The sequence below is a fragment of the Theropithecus gelada genome, chromosome 10 (genome assembly GCF_003255815.1).
Source record: "Theropithecus gelada isolate Dixy chromosome 10, Tgel_1.0, whole genome shotgun sequence".
NCBI lineage: Eukaryota > Metazoa > Chordata > Mammalia > Primates > Cercopithecidae > Theropithecus > Theropithecus gelada.
The window spans coordinates 85,719,153-85,743,510 of NC_037678.1; the positions used below are offsets into that span (position 1 = coordinate 85,719,153).

The following is a 24,358-nucleotide window of genomic DNA, read 5'->3' on the forward strand; positions in this document are numbered from 1 at the left end:
TGATCCCATTTGCCCATTTTTGCTTTGGTTGCCTGTGCTTGTGGGGTATTACTCAAGAAATCTATGACCAGACCTATGTCCTGAAGAGTTTCCCCTATGAGTTTCCTCATAGCTTGAGGTCTTAAATTTCAATCTTCAATCCATTTTGATTTGATTTTTGTGTAAGGCGAGAGAGAGGGATCAAGTTTAATTCTTCTGCATATGGATATTCAGTTTTCCCAGGACAAATTATTGAAGAGACTGTCTTTTCCCCAAGGTATGTTCTTGGCACCTTTGTCAAAAATGAGTTCACTGTAGGTGTGTGGATTTGTTTCTGCATTCTCTATTCTGTTCCATTGAGCTATGTGTCTGTTTTTATGCCAGTACCATGCTGTTTTGGTTGTTATAATTCCATAGTGTAATCTGAAGTCAGGTAATGTGGTTCCTTCAAGTACTTTTCTTTTTACTCAGGGTGGCTTTGGCTATTCTGTTTTTTTTTTAAATTTTGGTTCCACATAATTTTTTTTTATTTCTGTGAAGACTGTCATTGATGCTTTGATAGAGATTGCATTGAATCTATAGATTGCTCTGGGTGGTATGGATATTTTAATAATATTGATTATTTCACTCCATGAACATGCAATATCTTTCCATTTTTGTATGTGCTCTTCAATTTCTTGTATCAGTGTTTTATATTTTTAATTGTACAGATCTTTCACTTCTTTGGTTAATTCCTACGTATTTAATTTTATTTGTGGCTATCGTAAATGGGATTTCTTTTTAAATTTTCTTTTCAGGTTTTTCACTGTTGGCATATAGAAATGCTACTGAGTTTTGCATGTTGATTTTGTGTCCTGCAACTTTACTGAATTTGTTTATCAGTTCTAATAGTTCTTGGTAAAATATTTATGTTTTTCAAAACATAAGATCATATCATCTGCAAATAAGGAAACTTTGTCTTCTTCCTTTCCAATTTGGATGCCCTGTATTTCTTTCTCCTGTCTTATTGCTCTAGCTAGGACTTTCAGTACTATGTTGAATAACAGTGGTGAGAGTGGGCATCCTTGTCATGTCACAGATCTAAGAGGAAATGCTTTCCTCATTCAGTGTGATACTAGCTGTGGGTCTGTCATATATGGCTGTTATGTTGAGGTTCATTTGTTCTATATCCAGTTACTTGAGGGTTTTTATCATGAAAGGATGTTGAACTTTATTGAATGTTTTTTCAGCATCAATTGAAATGATCAGATAGTTTTTTGTCTTTTGTTCTGTATATATGATATATCACACTAATTGATTTGCATATGTTGAACCATCCTTACATCCCAGGGATAAACCCCACTTTGTCATAATGAATGATCTTTTCAAATATGTTGTTGAATGCAGTTTGCTAGTATTTTGGTGAGGTTTTGCATCAATATTCTTCAGAGATATTATAGTTTTTGTTTTGTTTTTGGTGTGTCTAACTTACTTGTTTTATGACTTTGCACAGTGACCTACATAACTAGCCACTCTACCTGGGTGTTTGTGTGCTTTCCAGTTTTTAAAGATTGTGAGCAAATTATAAAAATACTCCTCTTGCTTCAGCAACACATAGACTAAAATTGGAACGATACAGAGAAGATTAGCATGGCCCCTGCACAAGGATGACACGCAAATTCGTGAAGCATTCCATATTTAAAAAAGAAAAAAAATACTCCTAACTAAATCTTTATGCTTACTATGTATATTTATTAGGATAACTTCTTTGAGGTAAAACTTATGGTTTATAGAGATGACACTCTTTCAATGAATTTACTATAATTACAAGACTGCCCTCAAGAAAGGATATATGCACCCTCCTAATCTCTGCCTCTTTAGTAACATTGAGTAGTGTTCATCTTTAACTTAATAGGAGATACATTGTATGTTAATATTGATTTAATTTGTATTTATAGAGGGAGCACATTTTCTTGTTTTGGGAAAGGGCGTTTTCTTTTTCTTTCTTCTTTTTCTTGTTCCTTAATTTCTCCTTTTTGGCTAAACTTTTTCTGTGTGATCCATTTCTTTTTTTGTTTAGAAGACAAACAGGGAAGTACTGAGACTCATACAACAACAATGCACCACCCAGAATTAACAAAGATTAACATTTTAATATTTTTGCTTTAGCTTCTTCATTAAAAATGGGATATAATATTATAATAAAGTTGAAATATTATTAATTACTTTCCGCTCTCATCCACTTACCTCTTTCTTTATCCATAGGCATCTACTATCATCAATTTGATGGTATTTTCCAGTTTATGTTGTCATATTTGTCTAATTAAAATTAGCGTTAGCTGTGACTCTTCAAAAATTCAAAATGCGAGTGGCTTAAACAATATGGATGTTGATTTGTCACTTGTTTAAAAGTCCAAATAGGGGGTCCAGGGTGAGTATGGTTCTCGACATAGTCAGCGACCCCTGTTTCTTCCAACTTGTTGCTTTATAGTGGGTTGCCTTGGTCTCATAATAGTGGCAGCCTTATTCCAGGAAGAACAGAAAAGGGATTATAAATATGTTAGAATTAATAATTACTCATCTGTTATAATTAATAGCAATAATTACTTATTTTAATATTAATTTATTCATTAACTGCAAAACTGTATTTAGTTGTCTCCTGTACAAATAAGACTGCAAGGAACATTCTTTTACGTATCTCCTATTCCACATGTGTGAGTTTCTCTTGGCGAATATATCTAGAAGTAGAATTTCAGAGTTTTAAGGGATGATTATTTTTTACCTATACTAGATATTGCAAAAATTTTAAGCTTTCTCTGTTAGGGTATTTTTAACTGCAGGTAACAGACAATGGAATTTAAAGTGGCTTAAATAAAGAAACTTATCACCTCATATAATAAGAAGTCCAGAGGTAGAACTGCTGTAGATTTGGGTAATTCATTGACTCAATAGCTTTCCTCACAGTCACGAGGAATCAGGCGCAGACAAAACAATGGCCAGAGGCGTTTATTCCTCTATGTCTCTTTGGAAGGGCAACTTTCTTTAGAAATTTGTGTTAGCTACATTCTTTCATGTTTCATTGGCTAAAATTAAATCGCATGCCAATGCCTAAATTGATTACTTATAAGGGTCTACAAGACCATGATGATTGACTGGAGGGCAAGGGTAGTTTTCTTTGAAAAATATCACCAGGAGGAAGGAGATACCTGAACAAAATATACCGTTAGGAAGGAAGAAGGGGAAGGTGGGTGTCAAGTCGGCAATCTGCACTGTCTGCTCTGTCTCTAAAGTGGTTACTGCATTCCCATTATTAGTATTTGGGAAATACAACACTTTGTTGTTGTATTCCTTAGAATTTTTCTGTTTCTATTGGGTTGTACGCCTTTTTAGATATTTATAGACCCTTAGGATTTTCTTTTCTTTGAAGTACCTTAGTTATGTTCTTTGCCTGATATTCTCCTAAGTTATTTGTATTTTTCTTATGGATTTGTAGCAGTTCTTCACATATTTTGGATAATAATTATTTGTATGTATACTTGTGTTGGAAGTTTCTTCCATCAGTGAGTGGCTTTTGTTTTTACATTTGTTTGCATTAAAAATGTTTTCATAACTTAAATATTTGTGTTTCTTGTGTCTTATTCAAAGAACCATTTTTTATACCAAAGTCATACAGGTTTTTTAAAAAAGTATTCTTTTTCTTATTGAATTTTAGGTGGATATCAACCTTTGCTTGCTCTATCCCAGCAGTTTTTAAATGGACTCTTTCAAAGGGTCTGCAAGACCAAAACTATTTTTATAATGATATTAAGATGTCATTTGCCTTTTCCCCCATATATGTAGAATTGGGTCTTTTTAAACTTTTATTTTAGATTCATCGGTACATGTGCAGGTTTGTTACATGGGCATATTGAATGATGCTGAGGTTCGGGGTACAAATGATCTTATCACACAGGTACTGAGCACGGTACCCAACAGTTAGTTTTTCAACCCTTGTTCCCCTGTCTCCCTCCCTTCTCTAGTAGTTCCTAGTTTCTGTGTATTCCTAGGTATTTTATTTTGTTCATGGCTATTGGCTTTATGTCTGTGAGTACACAGTGTTTAGCTCCCACTTCTAGGTGAGAACATGCAGTATTTGGTTTTCTGTTCCTGCATTAATTCACTTAGGATAATGACCTCTGGCTGCATCTGTGTTGCTACAAAGATATGATTTCATTCTTTCTTATGGCTGTGCAGTATTCCATGGTGTACATGTGCCACATTTTCTTTATCAAATCCACTAGTGATGGGCACCTAGGTTGATTCCATGTCTTCCTATTGTGAACAGTGTTGCAGAATAGAAACTGGTAGAATGATTTGTTTTCTTACAGGTATATACCCAACAATGGGGTTGCTGGGTAGTTCTAAGTTCTTTGAGAAACCTCCAAACTGCTTTCCACAGTGACTGAACTAATTTACATTCCCAACAGTGTATATACAGGTCATTTTAAAAATTAACATAAAAGATACCACTTGTAACCTATCAAATTACAAAATAATGTTTTAAATGATAACTAATATAAGACAGAGTGAGTTGTGACTGTGACTAGGAGTGTAAAATGATAACTTTCTGGAAATATGTTGCAAAGACCCCACCAATCCATACATTTTTAACTCAGTAATTTCTGTTCTAGAAGCTAGCCTGAGGAAATTGTAAGAAAGATGTTCAGTGTAGAATTATTTAAAAGATGAAAAAAGTGGAAGCAACCAGATATCCATCAATAAAATATGGAATCAAGTTATATCTATGGAGAGAATTATTTTATAACCATTTATGTGTTCAGAGGTTTTTGGGATGACATGGAAATATACTATGTAATTGTGAGAAAATCAGCATATAAAACTCTACATGTCTTACGATTTTAATGATATTAAGAGAAAATTTGAAATGGAAAAAAGGAAAGAAACTACCAAAATGTTTACAGTGGTTATATCTGAGTATTGTTATGCCTATTTTAAAAATTAGCTTTCCAATTTTTTATGATAAATATATATTGTTTTCACTAATAAAATTGTTATTAAAAAGGTCTGGTAAAGATTGGCTACTTTTCATTTCCGCCTTGAGATTATTGGGAGTGGAGAGGGCCCTTTCATGAAATGAAGTCTCTCATTTCTTTGGGGAGGGAGTAGTACATTTGGTAGTGTGTCTTTCCCGATAGAAAGTGACCGAGCAGGACCTGGGGCAGCAGGTACTAACTCAGCTGGATTTCAGGAACAACCATTGGATCCTGATTTAGTGGAATATACTCCAGACTGCTTAGTGTGTCGTGGTTAAGGGCACTAGTTTTGTGGCCAGAGTTTCTAATTTATAGCCTAGTTCTGCTACTTGTGAGCTGAGTTAAGTTTTGGGTGAATTACTTAATCTGTGTATGTGTGTTTCAGTGTTTCCATATATGAATTGGGAATAATAACATTTTCTGTGCCATAGGGTTATTGTGAGAATAAACTGAATTATTATGTTTAAAACTGTCAGCACAGTGTTCCCACATAATAATCTCTTACTATTCTTTTAGAAAGTTTTAATAGGTCTTACTATTAGTGGTTTAATCAGCTGTCTATTACCTCATAACAAACTTCCCCAAAACTGGTACCCTAAAATAACATCAAATAACCTATTTAGTCCATAAATCTCAATAGTTATAACTCATCTCTGCTCCACAGGGCATCAACTGAGATGGCTTACCTGGGGGCTGGAGAATCTACTTTCTTTTTTTAAATTTTTTTTTTAAATTTTATTTATTTATTTATTTATTTATTTATTTATTTATTTTTTGAGATGGACTCTTGCTCTGTCACTCAGGATGGAGTGCAGTGGTGCAGTCTCAGCTCACTGCAGCCTCCACCTCCCGGGTTCAAGCGATTCTCCTGCCTCGCCTCCTGAGTAGCTGGGATTACAGGCATGAGCCACCATGCCTGACTAGTTTTTATATTTTTAGTAGAGATGGGGTTTCACCATGTGGGACAGGCTGGTCTCGAACTCCTGACTTCAGGTGATACACCCACCTTGGCCTCCCAAAGTGCTGGGATTACAGGCATTAGCCACCGTGCCCAGCCTGGAGGATCTACTTTCAAGAGACCTCACACACATGGCTGGTAAATTGGCACTGGCTTCTGCTAGGAGCTCAACCAGAGCTGTGTGATGGGAGTCTCTATTTTCTCCAAGTGGGCTTCTTCATGGACTGCCCAGGCTTCCCTATGGCAGCATGTCTGGATTTGGAAACTGAGCATCTTGAACGAAACCGGCAGAACTGCATTACATTTGTATAACCTGTCTTCAGTAGTGACTCCTTTATCCTACTTCTTCATGGAGTACTACTTCCATCATAGTCATGAATCCATCCAGATTTAAGATGCAGGAGTATAGACACTTCCCTGTCTATGTGAGGAGTGTTGGGCACCCCATAAGAAGACTATGAGTGGTGGAAAATATTGTTTCAGCCACGTTTGAGAAATACAGCTGGCCATAGCAGTCTACTGACCTATTAGATAACATAATATGCTTGGCATTCTTATCCACTAACGGCAGCAATCTCAATTCTGTGTATTAGAACCATCTTAGGACTTTTTAGTAAATGCAGATTATGAGTGACTTTTAATTTTTTGAATATTTTCTGTATTTTTCAATGTGGAAAACTTATTACTATAATAAAAAGTTTTAAATGAAAAGATCAACTTTTTTTTGCAATGTATCTAGATATTCTACAATCTATTAATACAAGATTCTATATAGAATTTTAAAAATCTATTACACTCCTTCTTTCTTGGTTTGGTCATATTTCTAGTAGCATTGACCTCTAGAATGAAAGAAAAGAAAGAAAAAAAAGATTCTACTCACAAATATTTCTATGTTAAATGTAGTGGTTCTTCAGAGCAAACCTTAGACACCAATTACAGCCTATAAAACTATGAAGTGTGGTTCCCACTGTCTTCTCTTTAGAACTCTGGCTAGCAAACAACTGATGAGCAGCTGCTGGCTTTTACTGCTAGTGAACTTGAACGGAGAGCAATTTCTATTCATCTGTCAAGAAGGACAGGCACACAGTAAATTTTTGACTACATTTCATATTGATACAATTCATGCAAATAAACTTGCAAATAAGGCAGTGCTCTAAAGATTTCAGGAACTGGCCAAGGAGGCTGTTTTGCCCCACCTCCCCCAAAAACTTTGGAGCTACCACTGATCTCATACCAAGTCATCTCTTTGAATTAAACATGTCTTATTCTGAAAGATGCCAAGGCCTGGTCCATTGAAACATTCAACTTGTCTTTGCAGTAGTAATTTATTTCTTCCCTTTCTTCCCATCAAATGGGAAAATTGTTCATTTTAAAAAGCAAAGACCATTTAAGGTTTGAGGGAAAAAGAGAATGAAATATGGAAGTCAAGGGTCAGTTTCAAAAAGGAATAGTACTTTATAACAATTTAGTTTGCTTTTAAGTGGCAACTGTTGTTACATAGATATAGGATAAAGTATGCAGGAGTAAATAGTGGATTGAATGTCACTCTGGTGACCCAAAGGAGTTAATGCAATTTCTCAAATAGATTAATTTATTCTTGGGGACAGTTTATAAAATGGTAGATTTGGGGCTCAATATAATTTTTATTCATTGAACACATATATATTCCAGTTTTCTATCCTAAACACTTATATTAACTCATGAAATTCTCTTAACACCCCTAGGAGGTAGTTAGTACCATTGTCCTGCCTTTTTTTTTTTTTTTTTTGAGACAGAGTCTCACTCTGTCGCCAGGCAGGAGTGCAGTGGCACAATCTCGGCTCACTGCAACCTCCGCCTCCGTGGTTCAAGTGATTCTCCTGCCGCAGCCTCCCTAGTACCTGGGACTACAGGTGCCTGCCACCACACCTGGCTAATTTTTTGTGTTTTTACTAGAGACAGGGTTTCACCATGTTGGCCAGGGTGGTCTTGATCCCTTGACCTCATGATCCACCCACCTTGGCCTCCCAAAGTGCTGGGATTACAGGCATGAGCCACTGCGCCTGGCCACCATTGTCCTGCTTTTACAGAACAAAGTGGTTAAGAAACTTGCCCAAGGTCACACACAGTTGCACTCAGGTTTCAAACCATGGCTGAACCCTTTTGACCTATTGTGCTTTATTGCTTCACAGATAAGTTTTTGAAAAAATTGCAGTGAGACCAGGCATGGTGGCTCATGCCTATAATCTCAGCACTTCAAGAAGCTGAGGTGGGAGGATCGCTCGAGCCCAGGAATTCAAGACCAGCTTGGGCAACATAATGGGACCTCATCTCTACAAAAAATTAAAAAATTAGCCAGGCATAGTGGTGCATGCCTGTCGTCCCAGCTACTCGGGAGGTTGAGGTGGGAGGATCGCTTGAACCCAGGAGGTAGAGGTTGCAGTGAGCCTAGATCGCACCACTGCACTCCAGCCTGGGCGACAGAGCGAGACTCCGTCTCAAAAACAAACAAACAAACAAATATAAAACACCTAGATTGAGAGATCATGAACAATTATGTGTAGTGGATTTTTTTCAGAGTTCACATGCAAAAATTAAGGGTGGATATTACCAAACAGACAAAAGATAACAAGTGTTGATGAGGATGAGGAGCAAAGAGAACTCTTGCACATTTTTGGTGGGAATGTAAATTAGTACAGCCATTATGGAAAACAGTATGGAGATTCCTCAAAATATTAAAAATAGAACTACCATATGATCCATCAATCCTAATACTAGGTATATATCCAAAGGAAATGAAATCAGTATGTCAAAGGGATATGTGCACTCCCATATTCATTGTTCATAATAGCCAAGATATGGAATCAACCTAAGTATTCATCAATGGATAAATGGATAACAAAGGCTGGGCATGGTGGCTCACACCTGTAATCCCAATACTTTGGGAGGTCAAGGGGCAGGATTGCTTGAGTTCAGGAGTTTGAGACCAGCCTGGGCAATATCGTAAAACCCGTCTCTACAAAAATTAGCCTGACATGGAGGCACACACCTGTAGTCTCAGCTACTCATGATGCTGAGGTGGGAGGATCACTTGAGCCTGGGAGATTGACGCTACAGTGAACTGAGATTGCACCACTGCACTCCAGCCTGGGTGACAAAGTGAGACTCTGTCTCAAAAAAAAAAAAAAAAAAAAAAAGAAAAAAAGAAAGGGTAAAGAGAATGTGGAATATATACACAATAGAATACTATTTGCTTTGAAAAAAAAATGAAAATACTGTCATTTGCAACAGCATGGATTAACATGAAGAACATTATCTTAAATGAAACAAGCCAGACACAAAAACACAAATACCACATGATCTTACTTATATGTGAAATCTTAAAAAGTTGAATTCATAAAAGCAGAAAGTAGAATTGTGGTTACCGGTGGCTTACTGGGCACAGGGCGGTGGGGGGTGGGGCTGGGGGCTAGGTAGGTTGGTTTAAGGGGTACAAAATTTCAGTTAGAAATGAGGAATAAGTTCAAGAGATTTATCGTACTGTGTGGTGACTATAGATAAATAACAATCTATCGTATACTTGAAAATCACTAGGAGAATAGATTTTAAGTATTCTCCCCACAATCAGCGTATGAGGTAATACATGTATTAATTAGCTCAATTTAGGCATTCCACAATGTATACATATTTTAAAGAATGATGTTGTACATGATAAATATATACATAATAATTAATAAAATCTATTCAGTGTGATCATATGGCAGGCACCATGCTAAACATTTGATACACCTGTATCATTAAATAAAATGTAGTGAAAAATAGAGGAACAAACTGCAGAATGTGATTTTCTAAAAGCAGGCATTCTGAAATGCTTTTCTAAAAGAAAAGATGCCAGATTATAGCAATAACTAACAGTAATGAGGACTTTATAGCTTGCAACAGGATTTGATAACCATGATAATTCATTTGCTCTCTCCAACAACCTAGCAAGGTTGTCAGGGCAGCTGTTAATATCCTCAGGAGAGATCAAGTGACTCACTCAAGTTCTTTTTACAAATAGCAGTGCAGGTCAGACATCTCCCACATTCCAAACCCATTGGACTCAACTTCCAGATGCAAAGAAAGTTGAACAGTGAACCTGAAATGTATCAATTTGCTGCCTACCTTCCCTTTCTGAGACATTTCTTGCCTTAAAAAAAATTACTTGTTTTTTAAATAACAATTGTCTTGGACTTGAGGAAGCAATTGAAGGAAAATATCTCACAGAAGGACAGAAGCTGCCGCGTCAGGATCTAAAAAGCAGAGCTTCCTAGCTTTTCCTTGATGTCAAAGGCCATAATGATACTGAAGAGAGTTTGGAAGTCTAATTGCTGTTTTCATTCTAATTTTAGTTTTCGGTGATAATAATCCCTTTCATTTATACTATCTACTTATGTACTTATGTGCCAAGGCAATTGAAAGTGGCTCTGAGGACTGTGTTAAATGTTCTGGGGTCACATCTAGGTTTGATGAGATGAAATGTCATGATCACTGCCTCCAGGAGGTAGTATTTGCCATCCCTAGCCTATCCTATAAAGTTTATAAAATACTTTTGCTTCTATTTTAAAATCATACCCTCACTGCCACCCTCTATATTTGTCAGGGATTAGTTTTCCACCGTGATGTGAGGAAACTGAGATTGTGACTCCTCTTTACCTCTGCATTTTTTCTCACTAGACCATGCTGTGATGGTTTTGCCCATTCCTTCTCAGGTTTCAGCTTCTGTCTTGAAATCTAGCATGGAGCTGGATACATAATAGATGACCCATACATTTTTGCAGAATTAAACTTTAATGAATTAAAATTCACTCCTAACCAAATGATATGTGTTTAAAGATAAAAGCTCAAACTTCAAGAATGGAGCTGCTGGTACTTCCCTCATTCTTCCTAAATCCAAGAGATTTTGGTCTCTGTAATGCATGTCACTCCAATAGGTGGAAAGGGTGAACAGGGTCATTTAATGACCCGATACGGTTCTCAGATCATTTCTGTTAGAATGGCCATTGGACTAGGGAGGTGTCTAAAAACCATAAGAGCTGTGAACAGGAGGCCAAAAACAAGCCAATAGCTGATCTGGCACCCAATGGGAATAGGGAGAAAAAGGCTCAGTAGCTAAGCGTTCTTGCTTCTTCCCACTGTACTTTTCTGACATTTGGGCTTTTTCTGTTTTGCCCATAGCTCACGTTAACCTTTTAATTTTCTTTGTGTGTGCCCAGCACAAGTTTACTTTCTAGATTCCATTTATTGACGTCTCTGGTTTATCTGCACATTTCACAATCTTTTCTAGCTGTTTAATAAAGGTCATGTTTATAGCTTTAGTATTGATGGTTTGCCCAGTAGGCCAGGTGTCAGCTTCTATAATGTCCAATAGAATCCCTTCCCATAAGACAAAGTCCTAAGATGTTACTCAGGAGTATCTGAGTTTTTATAGGTCCAAATAATGACTTTTGGTCTTCAAAATATATCATATGGTAATAATAATAACTTACTACATTCTGATCATTGTTCCCAGCACTTTCTTAATCTTGATACCAACTAAATGAGACAGGTACTTTTATTGTTCTACTTTTATAGATGAGAAAACAGAGGCACAGAAGTCCAGAAGCTGGTGCAGGGTCACCTAGTGATTGCTGGAGTCAGTATGCTATGCTGCTTCCCACGTGTGGTATGTGTAACACTTATGGGTCAGGCCCTGTGGTGGCTAGCGGGCTTTTGCAGTGAGCCAGACAGTTTTTACCTTCTTGAGTTCAAGAGTTCCCTCAGAGAACCCTCCGCCCTCATTCCTACCATTCATGCCTTCATGGAGACAGCTTTTAAATGAAGCATTTGTGTAAAAATTTCACAGACCCAAGTTAACTTTGTATAGTATGGTTTAATTGCTCTACCTAGGTGCATTTCAGACCCCTACAAAAACCAAACTTGCATCCCCAGGAACCTTTGATCTCTTGGGCTAGAGGAAAAAATAACAACAAAAAGTTCCTTTGGGAGGAAGAGAATTAACAAGAGATTAAAGCTTCTTAAAGCAATGAATTGACACCTGTGAATGAAAACCAGATGTTGAAATCTCTGGGGAAAAAAAAGATATGTAAATGTATACAGGGTATATAATTAACTTTAAGAGCATAGATAATAGAAAAATATAGTAAGATTATTAGGAAGAGATGACTTTTGAGTATTTATTCTTGTTTTTAATGTAATTTTTTAAACATATAAGTACATATAATTTAATTATTAATCATGACTATTTAACAGCCAGCTCACAAAATTTCTGAAAACTTAACAGTTGGCTTTTGAGACCCAGTGGGAGCTATCTGACACCTGTTTATTTATATACACAAAGAAGTTCAATTAACATTGGCCCTGAAGACTCATATCACTCCGCTCCACCTGTTCACCTGGGGTTTGGAGGCAGATACACTGGAGCTCTAACTCTCACTCTATATTGTATTAAAACTGCGACATTAGGCAAATTACTGTTTCTGAGCCTCCTTTTATTATCTGTAAATATAATAATAATAATTATGAACAATTATCTTGTGCCAAACATAGTTGTAATCCAGTGGATTTTCACAACAGAGAGATACTGTACTTCCTCATTTTACAGCTGTGGAAATAGAGGAGTAGAGAGGGTAGATAGCTTGCCCCACTGATAAATGAAAGAGCTGATATATGAACAAAGGCATTTTGGTCCTAAAACATGCCATTCTGACCATCTCAATATACTGCCTATGTTATCAGTTATGAAGATGAAATGACATAGCATATTTCATATGACTGGCTCAGTGAATTCTCTCCAATTCTCTTTCCCTTCTTCCTATTTAGAAAATAAGATTAGGACCACAAGGTGTTGGGAATGTGTCAGAAAAAGGGAACACTGCAATCTCATGATGGTCTCAATCATGGTGGCACAGAGAACTCCTCTGGGGAGCTTTTCAAAACATAGATGCCTTGGCCATACCCCGTACTAATTACCACAAATCAGAACTCTAGGGGTTTGGGGCATGGGTATTAGTGTTTTTTAAAAGCTTCCCAGGTGATTAAAAGGTGGTTTTCTACTTTTAGAATTCTTGCTAATGGTACTCTCTTACTCCTGTTTGCTATTCTTTTCCTTTTTTCTCATAAACACAGTAAGACATACTACACAGAGAAGAGGTCCACATTAGGGACCACCTTAATCCAAACAGAAAAATTGATTTGGATTTCCTTAACAAGTTACCGCAAAGCTTATAGGTTTGTTAGTGGAAGTTCTACTTTATGGAGGCGGATTCCTGCTGATGTAGAAATATGTAATAACCTCATTCTACAGCGAGCTGCAGTCATCATGTAGTATCTTACAAAGTGTTAGTTTTGTCTATCATTTAATGATTTGTGTGCTTCGTCCCCATATTTAATTGTATAATTTAAAAATTATTGTGAAATTTGCATATCATAAAATTAATAATTTAAAGTGAACAACTTAGTAGCTAAGTATATATTCACAGTGTTACGCAACCACCGCCTCTATTTCCAAAATATTTTCATCACCTCAAAAGGAAATTGCATACCCATTAAACAGTTACTCCCTATTTTCCCTGGTCACTTCTCTCCTTCCCTTAGCTCCCAGAAACTGCCAAACTGTTTTCTGTTTCTAAGAATTTGCCAATCAGGATATTTCACACAAAAGGGAATTGTACAGTATATGGCCTTTTGTATTTTGCTTCTTTTAGTTGGCATAACTTTTTCAAAGTTCATTCACATTGTACCATGTGTCAGTAGTTCATTCCTTTTTATGGCTGAACATTCTCTTGTATGTCCATATTAAAATTTGCCCATTCATTCATCTGCTCCTGGACACTGGTAGTATTTTGTTGAAAACTTTTTTCATTTATAGTCATGAGCAATATTGGTCTGAAGTTTTCATATAGTGTTCTGTCTGGCTTTGGTTCAGAGTAATCCCTTCATAGAATGAGTTAGGAAGTATTTCTTCCACTGCTGTTTCTTGAAAGAGGTTATTAAAGATTGATGTTAATTCATCTAAATGTTAAATTCTTTTAAATGTTTTCACGCCACACGATTGTGAGCTTTTCTTTGATGGGTGGTTTTTGATTACTGACTTAATCTGTTTACTTGTGAGAGGGCTGTTGAGATTTTCTATTTCTTCTTTAGTCAGTTTTGGCAGTTTTTGTGTTTCTAGGAATTTGTTCATTTTGTCTATGTTGTTCATTTTGTATATGTTATTCAATTTGTTGGTGCACAATTATAGTATTCTCTTATAATCATTTTTATTTCTCTAACATTGAGAAATAAAGCTTAGAGAATTAAAAGTGGAATAAATAAATGAAATAATGTTCATAAATAACATATTTGTATTATAAATAATTATATAATATTTATGTAATAATGTTCATGTATAAGAGTGTTTATCGTGTTTCATGTTATAAAACATAATATTCCCACTTTCATTTATGATTCTCGTGTATTTTTTACCCTTTTTTTCTTAGTCTAGCTAAAGGTTTGTTAATTTTGTTGATATTTTCAAAGAACCAATTTCTCGTTTCACTAACTGCTGTTTTTTGAATCTCCATTTCATTTATCTCTGCTATAATCTTTATTATTTCCTTCACTCTGTTAGCTCTGCACTTAGTTTTCTGTTCTTTTTCTAGTTCCTTAAAGTGTAAAGTTAGGTTATTGATTTCAGATTTTTTTTTTAATAATATATATTTTATAACTATTAATTTCCTTCTGAGCACTGCTTTTGCTGTATCCCATGAATTTTAGCATGTTGTGATTCCATTTTATTTTAGGATATTTTCCAATTTCCCTTGTGATTTCTTTGACTTAATAGTTGGTTAATATTGTGTTGTTTAATTTTTATGGATTTGTGAATATTCCAGTTTTTCTTCTGTTATTTTTCTCTGGCTTCATTTATTGTGGTTGAGGAAGATACTTTGGATGACTTCAGTTTTTTAAAATTTATCATGACTTGTTTAGTGGCTTAATATGTAGTGTATCCTGTAGATGTTCCATGTGCACTTGAGAAGAATAAGTATTCTGCTGTTGATGATGGAGTGTCCTGTATGTATCTGTTGGATGTAGTCTGTTTATAGTGTTGTCCAAGGCCTATATTTCCTTACTAATCTTATGTCTAAATATTCTATTTATTGTTAAAAGTAGTGCATTGATATCTCCCACAAGTATTGTAAATTGTTTGCTTTTCCTTGCAATTTGGTAGATTTTTGCTTTATATATTTGGTTCTCTATTATTAGGTGCATATATGTTTATAATTTTTTTATCTTTATATATTCACACTTTTATCTATATATAGTGTCCTTTTTGTAACTTGTAACTTTTTTGTCTTTTTTTTGAGACGGAGTCTTGCTCTATCACCAGGCTGGAGGACAGTGTTGCAATCTTGGCTCACTGCAATCTGCGTCCCCTGGGTTCAAGCAATTCCCCTGCCTCAGCCTCCCAAGTAGCTGGGACTACAGGCGCACACCCCCATACCTGGCTAATTTTTTGTATTTTAGTAGAGATGGGGTTTCACCATGTTGGCCAGATTGGTTTCAATCTCTTGACATTGTGATCTGCCCTCCTTGACCTCCCAAAGTGCTGGGATTACAGGCATGAGCCACTGCACTCAGCCAATAATTTTTGACTAAAAGTCTATTTTATCTGATTTTAGTATACCCACCTCAGGTGTCTTTTAGACATGACTTACATGGAATATCTTTTCTCATTCTTTAACTTTCAGCCTATTTGTGTCTTTGGATCTAAAGTGAATCTCTTGTAACAGCATATAGTTGTATCAAGTTTTAAAAATATATATGCTTTTCTAATCTCTGACTTTTTGTTGGAGAGTCATTTAATTTACATTTTAAATAATTTGTGATTAGGAAAGGTTTGCTTCTGCCATTTTGCTATTTGTTTTCTGTATGTCTTATAGCCTTTTGTTCCTCATTTGCTTCTCTACTGCCATATTTTGTGTTTAACTTTTTGATGTGTGCTTTTTTGATCCCTTTTCCATTTTCTTTTGTGTATATTTTAAAGACTTTTCTTTGTAGTTTCTATGGGGATAACAATTAAAATCCTAAATTTATAACAACCTAGTTTGGATTAATGCCAACTTAGATTCAATAGGATATCAAAGTTCTGTTTCTATACTCTTCTCTCCTCATGTTACGGTTTTTATAGATTACATCTTTATACATTGTGTATCTGATAACATAGATTATAATTATTGTTTTATGCATCTGTCTTTTAAATACCATAGGAAATAAAAAGAGGAGATACAAACAAAAATACAATAATACTGGCTTTTATATTATCGTGCAGTTACTTTTACTAGAGCGCTGCATTTCTTCACATGGCTTCAGGTTGCTGCCTAGTATCCTTTTGGTTAATCCTAAAGGACTCTCTTTAGCTTTTCTCACAGGTCAATTTTACTTATAAATAACTCCTTTGCTTTTTGTGTTGATTTTTCTGGAACTGTCTTAATGTTTCCTGGTTTTTGAAGGACAATTAGCCAAACATAGAATTCGTGGTTGACAGTTCTTTGCAGTACTTTAAAAATGTTATTTAACTTCTTCTATGATTTTGATAATAAATCAGCTATTAATCTCATTGAGGATCCCTTGTATGTTGGATGAATTGCTTCTCCTTGGCTGCTTTCCAGATTCCTTCTTTGCCCTTGGTTTCTAGCCATTTGATTATAATGTGTCTTGGTGTAGATCTCTTTACAGTTGTTCTTCGTGGAGTTTGTTGAGCTTTTTGAATGTGTACATTTATGTATTTTTCAAATTTGGGAAGTGCTCAACCATTATCTTTAAAGATTCTCTCTACTGTTTTCTTTTCTCTTCTCCATCTGGGGTTCTCATAACATATATGTTGGTGTGCTTGCTTGTGTTTTACAAATCTCTTTGATTCCATTCATTTATCTTTAAACTCATTTATTCTTTCTTCTGCCTGCAATGAAATTCTTCGGTAAGTTTTTCATGTTAGTTATTGTACTTGTATTTCCAGAATATCTGTTTAGTTCATTTTTATAATTTCTCTCTCTTTATTGATATTCTCTACTTGTTTATACATCACGTTGCTGATTTCCTTTAGCTCTTTGATTTTTTAAGGACAGTTGATTTAAAGTCTTTATTCATTAAGTCCAAAGTCTATGCTCCCTCAAATACAGTTTTTGTTAATTTCTTCTTTTGATGGAACATAGTTCGTTGTTTCTTGCACACTTCATAGTTTTTTAGTTTAAAACTGGGCATATAAAATATGATAATGTATTAAATCTAGAAATAAGATTTTTCCTTCTCCTCTGGGTTTACTTTTGTCCCTTGCTATAGCATGTAGCTATTTGTTTAATGACTTTTTGAACTAATTTCTTAATGTAGTATTCTTTTTCATGTGTGTTCTTTGAGTTCTCTGTTCCTTTAGGCTTTGTTCAGCTAGTGTCTTGATAGAGAATAACTTGAATAACAGAAGACAAAAGAGAAGAAACAAAAGAAAAACTAAAAAATTTAAAAATCAAGAAAAACAAAACAAAATACCTCCCCTAATGTTTACAGATTGGATCTTTGCTGACAAACTTCTTCAACACTTTGCTAGGCTGTTTTGAAGGTCTGTCTTAGCCTTTACTTCCTGTTTGCATTGATCCTAAAGATCATCTAGAGCTGATAGAATAAGTTTTTATTAGTGAGCATGTGCATGGATTTTAAAATTCTTCAGTATACATGAATGCTATACATGTCCTATTTCCCAGGGAAGCTCTCTCTTCAGCTTCTCTGCCCAAGCTTTGGGTACTCTATTATATGCCCCAACTATAATCTTTTTGTCTTAGGTAGCTGTGGGTTGTTTGTTTACCTTACAGTATTTTCAAGGACACTCTGCTGCATTTCTCCTCTGAATGAGTCCCCAGTTAGAGAAACAAAGTAAGGTGCTTTACATTATTCCCCAAGGGATTTCCCTTACAGGTTATAGCAAATGTAATTCTTTGCGAATAAGATTGTCTTTGCTTCCTCTAAAGCCGAGGACCAGGGTTGCCCACTGGGGAAGCTACCTGCAGTTTTGAAGACTGCTGTCAAGCCAAGGAGAGAATTGGAGCAGGGGCAAATACAAATATCACATACTTTTCTTAGTGTTTTTAAGTTTCCTTAATCTTTTATTTTTAATTTTTTGGTTTCAGCATTTTCTTGGTTGCTATCACCTATTTTCAAGAGTTTTGTTAAAGTTGATCCTGACACTTTTGCTTGATTTTGGATATTTCTGTGGGAACGCAAGCTCTTGGAGCTACCTACTCTGTCATCTTCACTGATGTCACTTGCGGTTTACTTTTGGGGCTTTTGTTATCCACATGGTATAATGTGCACTGTCCGTCGAATACTATTTCCTGTTTACCTTTCTTCCCTTATTTAATTATTTGCGTATATTTATTTCAGAGTATAGGTACTCTAGGTCTTCTTTTTACTTCATGAAATCTACCACCTCCATAAGAAAAGATGCATTCAAAGTAGACTTGATAAATACTTAATGTTAAAATATCTTCTTTCACATAGTTTCAGATTTAGTAAAGCAAAAAGATAATTTCAGAAATAATCTTTATGCAAGTTTTAAAAAATTCTGGCTGCTGAAAATAAAATTGAATTATTGGCAAAGGCAGGAATTTTGAATAGAATAAATATAAACTTTTGTGAAGTTAAATTGTTTTGTTGAATATTCTTAATAAGAAACAATTACCATAGAATCTTCAAGACCTTATTATTAGAGATAAATGGAAATTAATCTCAGCTATTTTGAAAATATGATTTTAAACTTTAATATTAGTTAGACTGCTGTTCAATAGTTTACAAACAGAGGAGGTAAGGAATAATTTTGGGGAAAGTATTAATGTATGAGTTATAATTGAATTACCATGTTATATAGTCTCTTTTAATAATTAGAAAGCAGTTAATGGAAGAAAAAAGCATGTTCTTATTAATGAATATAAAAAAACATTTAAGTTAAATAAAAGAAAAAGGTAGCTTTTGGAAACTTCAGTCTGAATTGTCCAAGTAGTTAGACTGAAAGGACTTGAAGGGCAAAATTTTGTTTGGATTTAGGAATACCAAAATTTAGGATAAAAATATTTCTTTTATCCTAACTTCTTTTTTTGTTTTGTTTTGTTTAAGAGAAGAAAAAGTTTACATAGACTCTTTGTGTACCAGTGAGAGAAAGTATAGCATAAAAGGCCATCTAAAGGATGAAATTCCCATAAGGAGTTTTCTGAACCACTTATATCAACTGGTCAGAACTCAGTTTTAATTAAATTTGCTGGGCTGGAGGTGGTGACAGAACAATAGCCTGTTTTAAGGATAGAGAGGCAGCTTTAACTTTAACTTTGAATTTCCTGGCTCCAATCCATTGGTGTCACTACTTTAGTGTTATTTAAATGCAGGATTTTCCATTTAATTTCCTTTTAAGGGAGATAAAAACCAGTTTCTTTTTCAGAAAACTGCTAAAGAGTCTCGCTGTGCTTTATTAAGTAAACAACTGCATTTTCAGTAGAGAAATGCAATCTAAGTGGTAGCACATTAAAACATGATAGTGTAAATGTACAGATGAAAATCCTAAAAATTAAATAATTATTATTCATAGCAGTGAATTCAGTTATATATATTTTGAACTCAGTGGGAAATTGTTTATACAACAGACTTAGGATATTAAAATTAAGTATAAAATTTTGATTTATTTTTATAAGACAGACAATACCAAAAGTCCATTTTCCCTTTTATGCCTTGTGCTAATTATAATGTCTGCTCCTATATTTTGTGACTTTGAGCTCGTGCTTGTGATCCCAGCTCTTTGGGAGGCTGAGGTGGGAGGATCACTTGAGGCTAGGAGTTTGAGACCAGCTTAGGCAACACAATAAGACCCCATCTCTACAAGAAATTTTTAAAAATTAGCAGGATGTGGTGGTGTGTGCCTGTAGTCTCAGGTACTCAGGAGGTTGACATAGAGGATCTCTTGAATGAATCCTGGAGCTCAAAGCTGCAGTGAGTCATGATCATGCTATTGCACTCCACCCTGAGTGACAGAGTGAGACTCCATCTCTAAAAACAAAAAAAAGAAGAAATAATAACTTTGATCATATTTTGTTTGTATCCATTTGAATATCTGCCTTTTTATTCTTACTAATAGAGATTTTAAAATGTAGATTATTTTCTAATAGTTGACCTCAATTTACATATTTGAATAGTGAGCACTTACTGTATTAAAATTATTAGAAATCAAGTGAAGGAATGAAGTAACTAAATAAAGTGACTTTTAAAATCTACATGATATTTCTATGTTTATGATATGTTTTAAAGAAGCCATTGCCAGATTGCCTTCCATGAAAGCCTTTTGTGCATAGGTTCTCTCTTCCATGATTGCTCTTTTCTTTCTTCATCTAGTTAAAAGATTCCCATTCTTCAGATTTTAGCTCAGGCATCAATTACTTGATTGCCTTTTCCGACCTCCCTTACCACCTTAGCTTCCCCCAACTCCTCTGTATATTCTCATAACATTATCCCTCTCCTCCCCGGCATTCATAATAGTTTACAGTTTGACTTCTTTGTGATTATTTGATTAATGTCCGTTTCCTTGACCACGGGGAAAACTCGATGAGGTCAGGGACCTTGCCTGATTTTGCTTATCATCATATTTCTTGAGCCCTGCATAGACTTGGTCCAGAAGCAGATTCCAGTGAGTGCTTGTGTGTTGTATGAACACTGTACTCTGAAGTACCACAACATGCTGTCCTATTTTGTGCTGATAAATGAACTTGAAATAATTTTACTAGAAAATAAAATGTATTACATGTATGCAAAATAAGTCTTAATTAGGAACATTAATACAGATATCCTAAATAAAATATTAGCAAATCATATTTTGTAGTGAGCATATCAAAATAATAATACAGAGATTAATACTAAGAATGTTTCAAGACTGGTAAATGAAATAGTGACTGTAACATGGGAATAAAATATAGTTTGAAGATTTAATAGAAAATGTCCATATAAAGTCTTTTGTGTCTTGTGTCTTTTTAGTGGTATATTTTTGGATAAATATAACCAAAAAAACGGGTATATTTAACCAGTTTTCTTGGTTAAAACTGATCGTATTCTAAATATATTAGAGAAGGGATATGTATTAAATTGTTTCTTTGCTTTTCTGATTCAATTCCTCCCACCATTACCCCCAGCTGTCAGCCTTCCATCTCCCCGTTCCTTTATTTCTTAGTTATGGTAGACTTCTAGACTTCTGATAACACATTCCTATTTTTTTTTTGGAGAGTTCCACTAGGCATTTCTCCACATGGCTATTTAGGCTTTAAAAAAAGTTTCTATCCTTGGATTTGTTTTCATCTAGTCCATATCCAGGCGGAAAAAGATGTGATCAAAAGATTTCATTGGTTCTGTTTGCTGTGTCTTCTTTCCTGGTCTTACCTTATTCTACCATGGCTTTATAACTGTGTGTCCCAGTGTGGTTTGTTTTGAAGCTTTCTCCCTCCTGGGGCGTACTGTCAGAATTCATTTATGGTGACCCACACTTAGATTTTCTTTTCTAAGTCTTCAAATATTTTGCCATTCTAAATACTTCCTTAAACCTACTAAAGACTCTCTATAGTCTCTAAGGGACACATGGGAGAAAAATCACTGGTATACCCTCTTTGACAGATATGTAGGTGAAAGATGAGAAAATAAATCAGCAAGTGGTGGTTGCTCTTTCAGCAGCCCTGCTTTCTCAGACTTTCCAAACTACCAAAATGAAAAAAAAAAAAAAAAAGGAAATATTTACTGTCCTTGCTTTTCCATGTGATTATATATCTCATAAAATTTGGCATATATAATATATATGTTTAATTTCCCTCCTATTTTTAAATATGAGATGAAATATAACACATTTGAATTATGATAACTTCAAGAGGTTTTTTTAGACCAAAATAGGTTGTATTATTTACAAAAATAATGGCAAATGTTATGAATTGTCTCTAGTATTTTTTTTAACGTGTGTTTTAAAATTGAATTGGTTGGGAGACTATTTGAATGTGCTTTACTTATGTGGAAAATATCATCGTTTACTAGTTTTCTGCAGAGCCCCCACTCTAGCTCCTACACACATAAACACCAAATAATTTGCTTCCATTGAGTTAGCATAAAAATCACCAGGGCTTCAGGATAAATACCCGTAAAGCAATGCCTCAGATTGTGCCTTTTTGTGGAAAAGGTTAATCTAGCCTATTATTGGCATCATTAGAGAATCTTGAAAATAGAAGTTCACAGTTTCTATGTGAAGTGCTGCATTAATTATGCAGTGAGAGTACACCTAAATACAGGAGGTGCTCACATTTAGGAGTAGTAGCCACAGTTACACGGTGTTACACTATCTGTACATTTATATACATGCTCCTTGTTTTGTTTATTATAGGCTTTCCTTAGAGAATAAAGTGTTGCAAATAAATATTGCATGTGTATATAGGCAGTTTTTATTTAGTATGTATTAAATGACTGTGAATTTGTTCCTAGGAATGTTCTGTGTAAAAAGAGATCATTTTATCATCTTATTACTTTATCTCTAATGTTAAAATGGTAATCTTTGGATGAAATTATTTACTTGTGATTGTGTAGACCCTGAAAACAGGGTATGTTACATCTATAAATTGTTGAAAGGAATATTATATTACCGAATGTTCAACACTAATTATACTTTTATCTCCAACTTCTTAGGCGCTTAATGTATTGATTTATTTGCACTTCCTATAGCTTCTAACAAGGTACTATTCTAAAAAGTTCTTACAAATCAAAAAATTTAACTAGTTTCTTAATACACAAAAAGCCTAAGTACAAATGACCCGTTGACCTTAATTCCCAGGAAACTGTCACATTACTTCTTTACCCCTTTGTCTAGCTTAACAATGTGACCCAAAATACTGCGGAGCTTTAAAGTTTCTCAGCATTGTAAGGTCAAGCTTTGGTCACCATAGTTACAGTTTAGATCTGCAGGTCAGAGGTCAAATAGATTAATGATGTCAGACACATCTTTAAGTGGTTCTAACACCACTTCACCATGCGATAAACAGCTGAGCATATTCGATATGGCAAAGGTATTCTTCAGTCTTGCTAATAAGAGTATCTTTGGAGATGTCTGATAGAAAGATTTTTTTTATAAGAACTTGCAATATTGGGCTGTGGTATCAGCAATAATAGTTGGGTATTAGATTTATAATATCAGATGTGTACTGAAAAGTATATTAAATAGTTCAGATTTACACTTTTCTTCATGTCTGTGTTTTGTTTGTCTACCTGTCATAATCAAATGGATCATCCACCCATTTATAAATAGATATCCTCACTCCCCTATTAATTTATGGCTAATCATGACAGTGGATAGAAAAAAAGAATCTTTTTGATTAGGAGTTTTTGCTTTCTGTGTATATGAATGACACATCTCTTTTCTCCCAATTTGGGTGGTATGCACTTACAACAGAATTATTTAGAAAAGTGTGTTTGGGAAATCTTTCTCACATTAGAGAGCAGGTAATTATCCATTTGTATTTTATATCCAAATACCTCTTTTTATAGCCTAGGACTCTATATACAGATCATGGGTTGTATATTCAATTTTTTTTTTGTCCTAAAAGGAAATTGTTCCCTCCCTTTTGAATCAGAATGGAAGGAGAAAAAAAGAAACTATTTTACAGTGAACATTACTTCTAGAAAAAGTGCAAATGTTATTTTTTACAAATAAAAAATACCCTATAGATAAATTTTAATCAAAAATCACAGAAATACAAATAAAACAAAAATATTAAGTGAGGTGAAATTGCAATTACTATTTAAATATATTTAAGTGAAAAAAATCAGAATTTTACTATAGAATGTATATGTTTAAAGCTCTGCCAGTATGGAATTTTGCAGCCAGTAGACAGAAATATGTTTAAGAAGTAGGCTTAGGTTAAGTTAAACATTAAAGGATACCCTGTTTCTGAAGGTTTTGTTTCCCATGTGTATTTTGTGCAGCTGTAAGATTTTAAGCTTGCTGGAGCATTTGCTCTTGATCACGTACTATAAAGGTAGACAAAGGGGAGAACGAAGAGGTTTGGCAGCTGGGAGGCGTTATTATGGAATTTAATAGCAAAGAAGAGGGGGGTTGGGGCTTTTCTAGGTGAAACAGAGATTGGCAGTTGGGAGGAGGAAATAAGTCTTGGAGTCTGAGAAGAGCTGGTAGTTCAGTTGCCTGTGAGTTTCAAATGACAAGCTAGCTTTCATGTGAATGAATGGATTGTCTCTGGTTTTGAGTTCAATTCAATGGAAATCACTGCCTTGTAGATATCGTGGAAACCAACTACTCAGCAAAGACATTAATTGCTGACCTGTTTGGCAGCACTTAGGGACA

General features: G+C 34.9%; 1 protein-coding gene and 1 non-coding gene across 5 annotated transcripts in view; both read left to right on the plus strand.

Annotated features, from left to right (window-relative positions):
- MACROD2 (MACRO domain containing 2) overlaps nt 1-24,358 on the plus strand; it is a 2,143,045-nt gene that overhangs the window by 394,234 nt on the left and 1,724,453 nt on the right. The window lies entirely within an intron of this gene.
- On the plus strand, nt 1,558-1,660 carry LOC112633936. The gene has a single exon (XR_003121685.1). It is a non-coding gene; the product is annotated as a U6 spliceosomal RNA (small nuclear RNA).